Source organism: Aquila chrysaetos, chromosome 22 (assembly GCF_900496995.4).
Source record: "Aquila chrysaetos chrysaetos chromosome 22, bAquChr1.4, whole genome shotgun sequence".
NCBI classification, from domain to species: Eukaryota; Metazoa; Chordata; class Aves; order Accipitriformes; family Accipitridae; genus Aquila; species Aquila chrysaetos.
Genome location: NC_044025.1, coordinates 2,219,867 through 2,232,928, shown reverse-complemented (window position 1 = coordinate 2,232,928; position 13,062 = coordinate 2,219,867). Strand labels below are relative to the sequence as shown.

Sequence of the window (13,062 nt, the reverse complement as noted above, 5' to 3'; positions counted from 1 at the left end):
TGGGGCACTCCAAAAGGCACACCAAGGCCCTTGAGGGCACTGCAAAAGAAACAGAGGGGCTCCAGGGGTACCCAAAACCACCCCGAGGGGCACTATTGGAGCAGAAGGACAAATAGAGCAGCGCTGGTTTCCCTATTGCCTCTCCAGCTAGCTAGGGAACTGCAAAAGCAAACCAAGAGGTTGAGGGTGCCAGAGGGGAGACAGAGGCATTCAGAGCACTGAGGAGCAGACGGAGGGATCCGAGGGGCCCTGGTGGCACCAAAACCCATATGCAGGGATGGGGGCTGGGACAGGACGGACACACCACAAAAGAACAGAAGCCTCTAGGGACACTGGAAGGGCACCAAAACCAAATTAATTGCATATGTAAGAGACCTGGTTCTTTTTTTTCAGCAGGAGTCCTATATCTGTCCTTTTGCCTCCATGCGCTGGCATCCAGGTTTCAGATGAATTTCATGGTGCGTAAGCATCCCGGGAGAATTTCCTTCTTGTTCACGCTACGGAAGAGAAACGCTCCCGTTTCCACTCAGATCTTACAATGGCTTGTCAGTGACAAAACATTCCCAAATCCTCTCATTTATCAAATGGCCAATCCTGTTAACAGCTTAAGAAACATAATTGCCTGCAATCTCTTCTGCTATTCATTTTATGCCTACACTTCCCTCTCTCTGGCAGCTTACCAGCAGGCAAGTCAAGAGCTGAAGCACGGCTGCAGCCACGAAGTGCTTCAGCAATGCAATTTCCTCTAATCACCTGCACCATGATTGCAGGAATTTTGCCTCCCTCTTTGTAGCAGCAAGAAGCAGGTGAGTGAGGAAGGCACACAGCCAAAAGCATCGGCTAAAATGCCACCAGTTACGTGTAGGTTTCCAAGCATGGCTACATTTTAAGTGCTGTTCCGTCCGTATGGTGGGAACATCATCGATTAGGATCTGCTTTTAGGGCACAAGAAATCACAGCCAGATTTACTTGCCTGGGAGATACATGTGCATAGGTGGGCTCTGAGAGAAGCAGCAAGAGAGGCTGGTGCAGGCTTGGGTGCTTGGAAATGGCTGTGAAAGCTTCATCAGCAAGAAAGCAGGGCCTGAAACATCAGCGAGCTGGTGAAATAACAGGGAAATTGGGATCAGCTGGAGACAATGTGAGCTCCTGATTACTGCATTGGTAAAAGAGGCTGATTTTATCTTATTTCACAGAGCATCTACAACTTGCGAGAGACTTTACAATGGCTCATTTGGATCAAAGCTCTGGGAGGATTTAGAAGAGCAATGTTTGCAGGCTGGAAATCTGCTGGCTTCCTCAGTGTTGATTTTGTATGGTCAGCTTGATCTGAAGAGAAACCCCTAAGACCACCATAGCTTCCCCTAGAGCTTGGGGACTAGGAAGTTCCTAGGTCTGTCCTACACATGCTGGCTGCTGCCTTTTGTGCCTTAAAATCTTGTACTAACCTGACATTATCATTGTGCGTTTAACTGGCCAAAACATGCTTCTATCTACACTCTTCATTTAGGTCTGCCTTCAGTTTGGAAGGATTTTTCTTATGCCTGCTCTACTCCTCTTTTCAACCATATTGGCTATTTTGGATCCTTAGTGTTTTGGATAACTGATATACGTTTCTTCTGATGCTTTCATATGTTATTTTTAAGCACTTTTTAATGCTGCTTGCCAACATTTTATCCTTGTAGTTCTTTGAATTTTGTATTAAAAAAAGTATGAACAAGCTGTATACAAATCAGAAGGTCTTTTTTTAAAGTCAGACATCATCTTAAGGGATTTGGGGCTTTTTGATCCTGCTGAGATACTGAATTCAAGTATATTTTGGTCACTATTATAGGATAACCCTTTGTAATAGCGATTTGAACCTCAAATGCCGAATTTGGCCAGAACTGCCTAAAGAACTGCTTTTCCCATTGAAAATAGTTTAATTCACTTCTCAGAATTCAGTCACTTACAGTGACTGAATTTCAGCATGGCCCAAATGCCACCCGGACCCAAGCACCAAAGAGCTTGGGTGGCTCTGGGCTACCTGCCTGGAGCCGTGCACTGCTTGGGAACAGCAGGGATTTGGAGAAGAAACTATCCAAGTCTTGAGGAGGGACTGAAGCAAGCTGTATATGTAATATATACATAGGGAAATTAAGAACTGCAAATGAATAAACTGTACCTAAAGAAAGTAAAAACTGCCCCAATAAAAAAAAAAGTAGGACAGCTGTGCTTTTATACAAGAACTTGCTATTTCTTTTATGACATTTATTTCAAATCATGCAAACCCTTCAGAGCAGCTCTAATGCCCAGTGGAGTTCTCCAACCTAAACGTCTTATCGTCAGTGTAAGAAACAAAGATAATGTCATTTGAATGCTGGATGCAACAACGTAGGCTGCTCTCAAGGCTGATTCTCCCTGCTCCAAATGGGAATGATGGCTCCAAACACTCACCAGAACAGACTGAAAAGCAGACGTCTCATTTGTGAGGAAATGGCCAATATCTCAGCTTTTTTCCCCCCATTTGTTTCTTCCTGGAAAGAAAAAGACAAAACAGTTGCATAAAGACACTGCTATTTCAAAGCAAATTTTAAAACATTTCTGATTTGCAAATGGCATTTCAGCATTTTCATGAGAATAAAATGCTACTATGATGCTGTGTTTAAATATTTCATTCCAGCTCCCTGAACAAACTTAAAATCTTATTATAAGTCGTTTTGACATAAAAGCGCGCTTCGCTGTGGTGCCCGTAGCTTAGACATCTCCAGCTTCAAGCGCAGCTGCAGGAGCCCTCCCTGCTCGTGGCTGATCAAAGGCAAACCACGCTGCCACCCACGAGCCACCGCTTGTCCCCAGCACCCAGCCCAGGAGAAAAAACGGATCCTGAACCTCCCGAGTTCTTCTTCCCTAGGGGCGATGCTGTCTATGAAAAATACACGTTGCTGTCGTAACCCTACTGTGAAAAGGTTGAACGAGTTTAGCAAACAAAAATACTTTGCCTTGGTTCAAATCGTGCTGAAACAAAACATCAGCCAGCGCTGGCTGCTCAATTAAACAGTTTGTCGTGCAGCCTTTGGAGATGAAAATGCTGAAAAAAGGATTTCAGGGAACATACGTATTGCGTGGAGAAAACATTTAATGAGAAATTTTCCAAACCTCCTGGCAATTCCCATGCGCTGCTATTCCCTGGCATGCAACATGTACGTTGCCCTCAAATTTGGAGGACGACTTATGGCTGCGTGCAACTGTGCTGTGACAACTACCGGGATGTACATGGGGCCGCAAGGGGGAATACATTTTAGTTAATTCCACGTGTAGTCCTGATGTGGGAGCAAGGAGCCATTGTTCCCCTCCTAGAGGCTTGGGCACATCTTTTTGGGGAGATGCTGGCTCTCCTCTTCCTCATTGTGGGCATTTAACCCCCAAATACCCACTGCCACCCTGCTGACAGGAGGGGTGCTGCTTTACCCGGCAGCGCTGGCACTCTGCTGTGGGAACTGGTCCATCGTGTCCCACTGTTGCAACTGAAATGGCGATGTTGGCCACGCTCCAGGACTCCCAGCTTCTCATGTTTATTCCCTTGTTCCTCGTGGTTACGTGCCGTGCTGGTTTTGCTGGGGCCGAGATCCACAATGCCACCGTGGTGGCAGCTCTCCCAGGGTCTCTGAGGACATGTTTTGGGACGCCGAGCATCCCGACTCCATCACCCAGCTGTGGAACCCCACGTCTCTGCTCGGTAAGATGCTTGGGTATTTCTTCTGGTGTCTCTGCCCTTGATCCATGGGGTGGGTGTAGGGCTCAGCCTGCAGAAGCTGAAGTCATGGCCGTGGGTGTCCCAGAGCAGGACACATTATAGGACACATTATAGGAGAGGACAAGGTTACTTTCTGTCTCACCGTACGGCTCAAAAACAGCCTTACAGAGGCTGTATAAGCACTAGCGTTTTGCATCTCCATCGGTCTCGATGAGTAGCTTTGATGGCTCTTGATGCGTGTGAGTGAGGCCCCATCCAGCATGCAGGGAGGGTACAAGCAAGTGGAAATCAGGGCTTATGTTTGCCACTGATAAATGTATTAGTCTTTATAGCGGAATTTAAACTACAACCCTTTTTCAGGCACCTCAGCACTCTGTTATTTTGCAGGCCTTGTAAGGGAATGTGATTTTGCCTTTTAACTGGAGTGTATCTTATGCTAAGCAGCGAGATTAAGCGTAGGGATCCAAAAGAAGTTGCTGAATGGCAGAATTGCCATTATAAATAACATTAATAATTTATCCGATCCAGGGGGTTTTTGGGTAAATGAAATACCTGCCTCTGTATAAAGCTCACTGAATAGAAACACATCTCCGCTTTTACGAGGCTTGGATTAAAGAAGGAAAATGCTAAGGGGCTTATCTTCGCTTCAATTTGCAGCCCTTCCGGCTAATGGCAAACTCATTTAAGAAGCTCCTGTGTTTGTGCCAACTCTGCCTTTATTGTCGGTGCCGGAGCTTGGCTGCATTTCTCACCACAGCGCTGGAGAGAGCGGAGAGGAAGCAGTTTGTTTTCTTGACCTCAGATTACCAGACAAAAGCTAGCAAGAATAATTTTCCTTGGAGTCCTCCCTATTACGGGTTGCTTAAAGCGTCTGCACGGTTGCTGCAGAGAAGCTGGCGGTCTGGGGACCCCACGTGTGAAAGAGGACAGAGCTGGTGGCTGAATGGGGATGAGTCGAAAGAGCATCTGTCATCTTTCTTCTGGGATGCCTGCATCCTTCTGCACAGACAATCGTGAAATGGCAAAATTCATCCTCCACAAAGCCCACGAGCTGTCACTTCTCAGCTCTTCTTTTATGCTGGTAAAAATCAATTGCTTCAAAGTTCACTGAAGGTGAAGGCAACATTTGCTTTCCATTCAGAGCTAAGCAGGCCATCTTCGAGAGCAAACGCTCTCAAAAGGGAGAATAGCAAAAATCAGCAGAAAAATTCTCTGAATAATTTGGACTAGGAAAGGAAAAAGCAATTTGCTCCCAGTTATTCCACAGACAAAAGTATGAATAAAAAAATCATGAGCTATTTACCCTGTCTGGACTGTTTGCATGAGTTTTATGCTATTCCAGTTTTGCTTCACCAACCCCCAAAGACCTTATCACTGGATCCTCAAGGCACTTAAAGAAAGCATGCTTTTTTTTTTTTTTTTTGCATGCTGGATCAGCGGGGACCAAAAGCAGAGGAAACAAAAGGGTTCCTAAATCTGAACCATGCTGATGCTTGTGTGTGCATTGACCTGGATCAGAGACCCAGACTCTGGCCGGCCAACTCTACCGGCACAGAAATTTTATCCAAAATAGTATTACAAGCTCGGGTGCTTTGCATTCAGAGAACTAGGCTGTGGCAAAGGCACGGTGGGTATTTACAATCTGCTTTAGAAAAACCTGATACATGTCGTTAGCTATTCTGTTGTAAAGGCAGTTTATGTTACCCACATCTGCTGCTTTAGGTGGCCCAGCCAGACGGCTGGCACTGCTCAAAATGCCAAAGACTGTGCTGCTGCAATGAGGAGAGGAAAAAGAAAGGAGGATGAAGACCTCATAAGCTTTATCAAAACCCACCAAAAAGTCAGGAGATTTGGGGATTACAGCGTGTAATTACATTACCTTAAAAAAAAAGTTTACTGAAAATTTCCTGTTTAGTGTTGCCAGCGCTTTTCAGCCATTAGTAACACATAACTTCTCATTGTCTTTTCCCCGAGGCACAGATGGGCTAATTTTCAGCTACCTGATAATTACACATTATTTGAAACTGTATCAAAAGCTTCTGTTCCTGCATTCCTCCAGCAGCCGTTCTTACAGCTCACAAAGTCCCTTGATTGAGGCTTGCAGGGGTCACCATCCATCAGTCCATCTGTCCATCCTGAGGGCCAGGAGTGGAGCAGCAAAGCCTCCACACTCACATGCAGGCTTTGCAAGCTGCTTGTACAGATTTGCACCATTTCCAAACTGGGCGGAGTGACTGAAGCTCCACCTAAAGCATCTTCTCGGCTTGATGCCAGTATCCGAGGTTAATATGGAATAATGCTGCATCAAAATGTTTCTACTTAAACATGCATGGGGATGCTGATGTCATGGGAAAATTAAGGATAAACCAACACGAGATGCTAGAAATCAGCATAACAAAGGTTTAGTCTCAGTTGTCCTTGGGCAAGGAGCCGTCCTTGGCCAAAGCTGTGGACTGCCAAATTGGAGAAAGGCATCCCGTCGGCTGTACGGAGAGGAAGGTTGACAGCCCCTCCTCTAGAGCCATAGTGGAGGCTGGAGAAACCTCCTTCTCCCTTGATCCCTCCTCTTCGGGAGCGGTTACTCTGCCAGTTGAGCTCTGATTGTTTTTAGAGGGTGTTTTCTCAGCTCGTTTGAGGCTGTCCAGTGGGAAAATGCAAAAGGCCTCCCTCGTGTTTTCTGCTTCCCCATCGTCAAGTATGCCTGTTGCCTTATCAAAGAAGGAAATTAAACTGGGTTGACATGACTGGTTCTTGACAAACCCATGTTCTTTGATTTTATTCATCATTTTACATCTTACAAGTTGCTCATTTAAGACTTTCTTCCAGCCTCTTTCAGGGAATTCAGATTAAGATGATTATTCAATTTTTTAAACTTTTTTTTTAAAGTATCCTCTTTAAAGAGAGGTGCTTCCCTCATCTCCAGGGACCTCTAGGCCTTCATAAATTTTGAAGATAACCACCAAAGGTTCAATGTTCTTGGGTGCATTTCATCGGATCCTCTCATTTTGAGTACATTTGACATATCCAAATGGATTTAAACTTCTTTCCTTATGCTGGCCTTCTCCACAGTTCCCTTCAAAGCCTGTTTCGTTAAGTTTCATTCACAATTAACCTTTTTATAAAGACTGAAGCAAGGGAGACGGGGCAAATTTCTGCTTTGAACGCTCAGTCCGTTCTCCTTCCCCAGACACGTACATCCCCACACATCTTGCTGTTCTCATTTTACATCTAATTTATTTGCAGACCGTTGCTGGTTGCCTCTGAAACCTTGTGCATGCAGACTTAGCCGCTTTCATGCTGTGAACCTGTATTATTCCTCTATTCTCCCCCCAGGCACGTGCCCGTTTCGACTTTCCATATGATTTCTTTCCAGCTTCCAGACCCTGCTGCCGCTGTAATGCCATCTAATTATGCTTCTTATCTGCTTTCACAGGGGAGCAGTTTGCTGTTGTGCACCATCTTTGGTCTCTTCTGGGAACTGCCAGTTCTCATACGTTTCCTTACTGCGTATTTCCATCCAAGAGAGCTTCTCCACCGCTTCCCTGATCTCTGTCAGATGCTCATTATTTTGTTATTTCTATTCTTCCATCTTACTGTGCTGGTGGGAAGACACAGTCAGGTTATACATAGCTTCTCCTATTCCCAAATCTCTTGGGATGTTAAGTTAAGGACTAGCCTGATAAGGCTGCAAAACTGAAGGGAGGGATCACTGAAAGCTCCTAAAATCCTTCCGGCAGTGGTCCCGGGTGGGACTGATTGGGCATCACTGGGGAGAGGTTGTTGCTTGGGGAAAAAGATACAGAATCGGCCAACTGGTCCGTGTTGGATGGTATGTGGGGAGCGGGGCTCTGCGGCAGGAACCCCCCAGACCCAGGCATCTCCTGGAGTCATTTCTGATGTTCTCCATGCACACGGGGATGGGATGAAAAAGCAGCTCTGCTCCTGCCTTGACTCTTCAGGTGACGTTCATGTCCTCGGCTCAGGAGGACCAAAGCGTTACCCACCTCCGTAGCCCCGTTTCTGGGCGCATTTGGCCAGAGCCTCCATGCAGCGGCACCGCTCGCACGCCTGACATTTTCCGTGCTGGCCTGAATATCTTCTCCTTTCTCCCGTGGCCACTTGGAGTCAAGTGCCACTGGAAAGGCGGCTCCTGCAAGGAGGAATTTCAGGCACCCTCGGGGGCGTTCTGCGCTCAGATCCTAGACGTTTCTGAGTGCAATTTTGTTTCGGGTTTTACAAATGCTCTTCCGCTCGCTTGCTTGCCTCGAGTAATGAAGCAGCGAGATAAAAGACAGGGCCACAGAAGGTTGTTAAAAAATTACTTGCAAATTAATGTGAGGACAAGGTGTATGAGTTAATATCGTATAAAGACCCTTGAAATCGGCATACATGCGTGCACCCTCCGAGCACTGACATTCGCAGGCAGAACTACACTGGTAAACCGAGCCCAAGGGGCTTGATTAACAGGAAATTTTCAGAATGCCAATTAGAGCAAAGTTTACCGAACAAATTGTTTGCACTTGTACCCTAGAACCATCATGAATTTTAATTCAGCATGGATTTATGTGGCTGAAACAATAATTAAAGATACATGAACGCCTCACGTTCAGGAGAATCCCCCACAGCTACGCTGTGGTTTTGGGTGGGGAAGGGGGTGAAGACCCCGTTTGGGCAGGGTCTGCTCTCGCTCGGGAGGACATGGGGTGCAGGAGGCTTTTCCCCATGGAGATATAAGCAGTTTCCCGAGTACTGAGCTCACCGATTTGTGCAGTGTTTAGTCTTTGATTTCTTTTTTTCTCTTTTCTTTTTTTCTTCTTCATTTACGTAATATGACAAAGGATGATCCATGGGGTGTTTTCTCAATAAATGCTGGCTTGTCTTTTCCTCATTCCACTTCTGGTGGCTGTGAGATATTAAATCAGCTCCTTGGGTCCCCCAAGACTGAGCCTTGCCCTGTGCTCTCCCTGCAGCCCACAAGGGGACATGGGGATCCCCTCTCCTCTCTCCTTATACCTGCTCCTGCTCAGCCAGTCCCAGGTTTGGACATGCCACCGTAACGCAAGGAGCAGCTTTGCTGGAGGAGCAAGCAGTGCTACCAGGCAGCATCAGCGAAAAGTCACAATCGAGCAGCGCGATGTATATGTATGCCTTCATTTGAATTCTTCTCTCCCTCTCCTTGCGCTGGTAAATAAGTTACACATATTTTTAGAAGAAGTTATTTTCTGTCACTGCACTTTTAAATGTCAAGATCCTGGAGAGGAGTCTTCAAGATAGTTTAAGGTCAGTCAGGCTTCAAGGAAGGAATATGCAGGTAGGGAAGAGAAGCAGCAGTTGGGCTGTGGTCCAGCCTAAACCCAGGCTGTGGTCTAAATGATGGGCAAGCATGAGCATCCCGCGTGGAGGTGGCACCCAGGGGCATTGCTCTCCCTGTACTTCAGCAATTGCCCTCAGCTGGAATAACTAAATACTTTGACAAAAAAACCCCATTGGCTGAAAATTATCTGGCCCGTTAGTTCAGGAGTACTGATGAATAATGCATACATAAGAAGGTTGGTTTACAAATGATTAATTAACCTTAAGAGAGGTTATACTCATCGGCAGCATCCGTTGTCCTAAACACCTTAATCATGTCTGCACAGCACAGTGTATTTGAAACACAACTATTTAAGAGAAGTATTGAGGAATCAAGGAGCAAGCGCTGGACGCCTGCACCGCTCGCCCCAGACGAACACCAGGCACAGGGGACTGCAGCCAGGTTTCCAGGCTTCGCTGTGCCACGTGTGGCGTAAGACAGGCTCGAGCATCGCTTACTGGAGCCCAGCACCTGCCCACGTGCATGCTAGGGTATGGCTGGGAAGGTGCAGAAATTGCACCTTTGCTATGGTAAACGGTTCAGGCATTTATTTTCCTGCTTTGATGTAAAAGCGTGGCTCTCCTGCCAGGGAGAGCTGCTCCCTGTGCCTCCCGCTGTGACTAATGGCTGCTGCGCTCAGTGGGGATATTGCCTGGGCAAACAGGCCTTTAGTCCAAGGGCTTTTTGCATTTGTTATCAGCGATTTGTTATGTGCGTCTATTAATAAAGTGCTCCTAAAAAGCATTTCCGCTGTCTGGAGTAATTTCTGGCTGATACCTGGATGCCTCCAGCGAGCAGCATCTCTGCTAGAGCTTGCTCATCTTCAGCAGGGACCTGAACAGCTGGTGCTGCTGGGGACCTGGGGTGGTCCCCGCTCTGGGGAGAGCTGAACCCCTCTGCCCCCTGATCCAGGCTTCAAGAGAGCCCTCAGCTCCAGGCAGGGTCACTTATGACGATCGTTTTCTAGTTTTAAAATAAATGGGTTTGTTTTATTTTAGCAGAGGCATGTTCGGCTGAAGGCTCGCCCCCGTCAGTACCTCTCGCAGGACAAGTGTCAGTGCAAAGAAACCTTGTCTACATCAGAAGAAGGTTGCTGTTCCTCCAGCTCCTTATTCCTCCTACCCACTCCTTCACCTCCAAAACCAAGCAGGACACAGATCTCTCCAGGATCTTCCCATACGAAGAACAATTTGCCCCTCTCCTGTGGTAAACTTCCTACCTTGGATGCAGCTAAGTTGATTTCTTACCTTTTTTTAATTCATAAAGTGGCAAAAGCAGCACACATTCACACCTGAGTACCCCATGTCCTGAAATGCATGAGGTTTCTGAAGTGTTTCAGCTCAACTTCAGTGTTTCTGAGAGCACAAGGATCACTCTCAGCAGAGAAAGAGAGAATCTGGGGGGAAAAAAACAAAAATACGCATCCTAAGCAGTTGGGTTTTGCTTTGTCCAGCAGGGCCAAACCCCAGAAGGGCAGAGGGGTGCCTGAAGTACAACTTTGGTGGGGTGTGAAGCCCTAAACTGAATTCAGTGACCCATACAAGCATCTACTGGCCTGGATGCCTTTAGCAGACTGGATGCTGAGAGTCCCCATGCTCATGGGTTCAGCCAGAAATGACAGGGAGCCCATGCAAAGCTTGATGCCACCGCTAAGCTAGTGGACCACCAAGTTTTTCCCACCGGTCTGTTCATCTCCCATATCTGCTGGCTGCCACAGCTGTGCAAAATCACTCCAGACCTGCTGGAAACGGGAGCAGTAGGGTGATGGAGACCATCCCAGCGATGCCAGAGGTACAGCACCCACCACGTCTGCTCGGCCCGGTGCTTCTGTAGCTCAGGCATCTCCTGGGGCTACAGCTTTAATACCCATATTTATGCATTTTTATGGTTTTTTTTAGAAGCATGAAAATGATTTACAGCATTTCATATTACATTTTTTTAATCCTTTAAAATTAAAACAAATCTTTTCCCTGCTTTGCCCAATTTTAAGGCATCTCTTTTGTTCGGCTCTTGCAGAAAAATATGGATGGAAGAAACTCCTAAAATCCCCAACCACTGGAAACAAAATTGGTATTTTTCCAAGTTAAGTACTATAACAGAGCGAACATACATGTTTAATTTGAAAATGTTGATTCCAAATGGATTTTTCTTTAAAAAAAACTTCCCTCAAGCAAGTCAATATTTGTAATCAAATTGAAATTTCCTCTGGGAATTATTTATTTTCATGAGGTCTAATTTTTGCAAGGGAAAATTCTACACAGGAAGGTTTTAAGTCACTTTAAACCAGCTTTAGGAATCTGGGTGATGGGAGGGGGCTGGGAAATGCCATTCAGGCTGCAGCCCCCTTGCCTTTGATGAGGGTGATCTGATGAAAGAGTTTAAACTGACTCGTCTCTCTTTGAAGAGGGTAAAGAGTGAGCAGAAAGGAAAGGGAGAAATTGGAAAGGAGGAGGCATTCAAGACCAATTTCCAGCCCCCCTCCACATTTCTTGAAAACACAGCAGCATGGCACAGGATTCACCTCTGGCAGCATTCGATATCAAAGTCAGACATCCGAACTGGCTATTTTTGGCTTCCTACACAGCCAGAGGGGACACATAGCACTTTGGGGTGGTGTGTAGTTCACCTACCCTCATCTGACATCTACTGCAGGATGAGATGAGTTGCGCCATTGATTTCATCTGCCTTGAACAGAGGAGGAGCGGACGGTGACAGGTCCACGTCCACCGTAGCCCGATGAATCCTGTCTGTGCTGCCTGACCTGCTCTTGATTTGCTGGTGGAGCAGGAGCGTGCCTGGGGGTACTGCGTGGGTAATGCAGTGCAGCCCCTGAGGAGGAACAGGCACCTTATACTGCTGTTAGTGCATTAAGAGGACTCCAAGGCAGCTCTCCAGACCTCAAGAGAAGGGGATACATGGTGCTTCCAGCACCTCTAGGGAAGCCCTTCAGAGAAAATTGTCATGGCTCAACCTAAAGATGATTTTCTTACAGAATTTGTGTCCATTTTAGAGCAACAGTTGGGGTTAATGATGTGCATAATTTACATTAATATGCCTTTTATTTTTGTATTATGATAAATCACCTACCTTTGTGTTTCTTTTTATTATGATGCGCTGGGAACACAATATAGTGGTAGGAAAACAACAATATAGTGCTGCACTGTCAGTCTCAAACACAGAACCAGCACACCCATGCTACAAACATTCACAGACGCACAGCACCGTGTCAGATTATTAGCTCCAAGGCAACTGCCAACATGCAGTTTTATTGGAAATGAAAACAAGGTAATTCGAGATTTATTTTCTCTCTAAGAAAGTGCCAGGAGGCAGGAGCCAGCCCCCAGCATCTCTCATAAAACACCCGACGCATGGTAACTTGCTGCTCCTCAGCCTGCGCCTGGGGACTGGGGATTTTTGAGCGACCTCTTCAAAAGGAGAAGAATTTTCCTCCTTGTCCGCATACTGTACCCTAAAGGGAGCGCTGGAGATTGACTGACTCTGGTTTCACTGTACCCAGAGGGAGATAAGCACACCCCGGCACTGTCATGGCTCCAGGCACAGCTCCTGGGGTGTCTTGGGTGGCTCCTAATCACACATCCTCGAAGCTTCAGAAACATACCCTGATTATTTTCCAACTCAAAGTACTCATTACCTTCAGAATATTGCTGTCTTAGCCCTTTTCTAATGGATTAGGGTGAACTGATCACCAAACAAAACTCCTTATTAACAGTTATCTGCCATGTCCCGCTTTTGTTGCTTTGCCCAAATACAGTCCATGGCTGGGCGCTGATACAGGTACACACTGTGGCCAAAGAAGGGCCCCACCAAAAACGTTTAGGAACTGGGAGGAAAATTACCAGAATAATTGGAGTGATTAATTTAGAGTTGTTGAAGACCATTTTAAAAGATGCCCTAAATGTGTTCAAAAAAGCCACCCTGATTAAAAAAGCAACAAAAAAAAATGCACCTTGAT

General features: G+C 46.3%; 1 long non-coding RNA gene across 1 annotated transcript; it reads right to left on the bottom strand.

Moving 5' to 3' along the window:
* Positions 1-1,027: 1,027 nt before the first annotated feature.
* Positions 1,028-10,419, bottom strand: LOC115333988. The gene is made up of 3 exons (XR_003921003.1): positions 10,337-10,419; positions 2,437-2,516; positions 1,028-1,100 (listed from the first exon to the last, which is right to left on the bottom strand). It is a non-coding gene; the product is annotated as an uncharacterized LOC115333988 (long non-coding RNA).
* Positions 10,420-13,062: the final 2,643 nt, after the last annotated feature.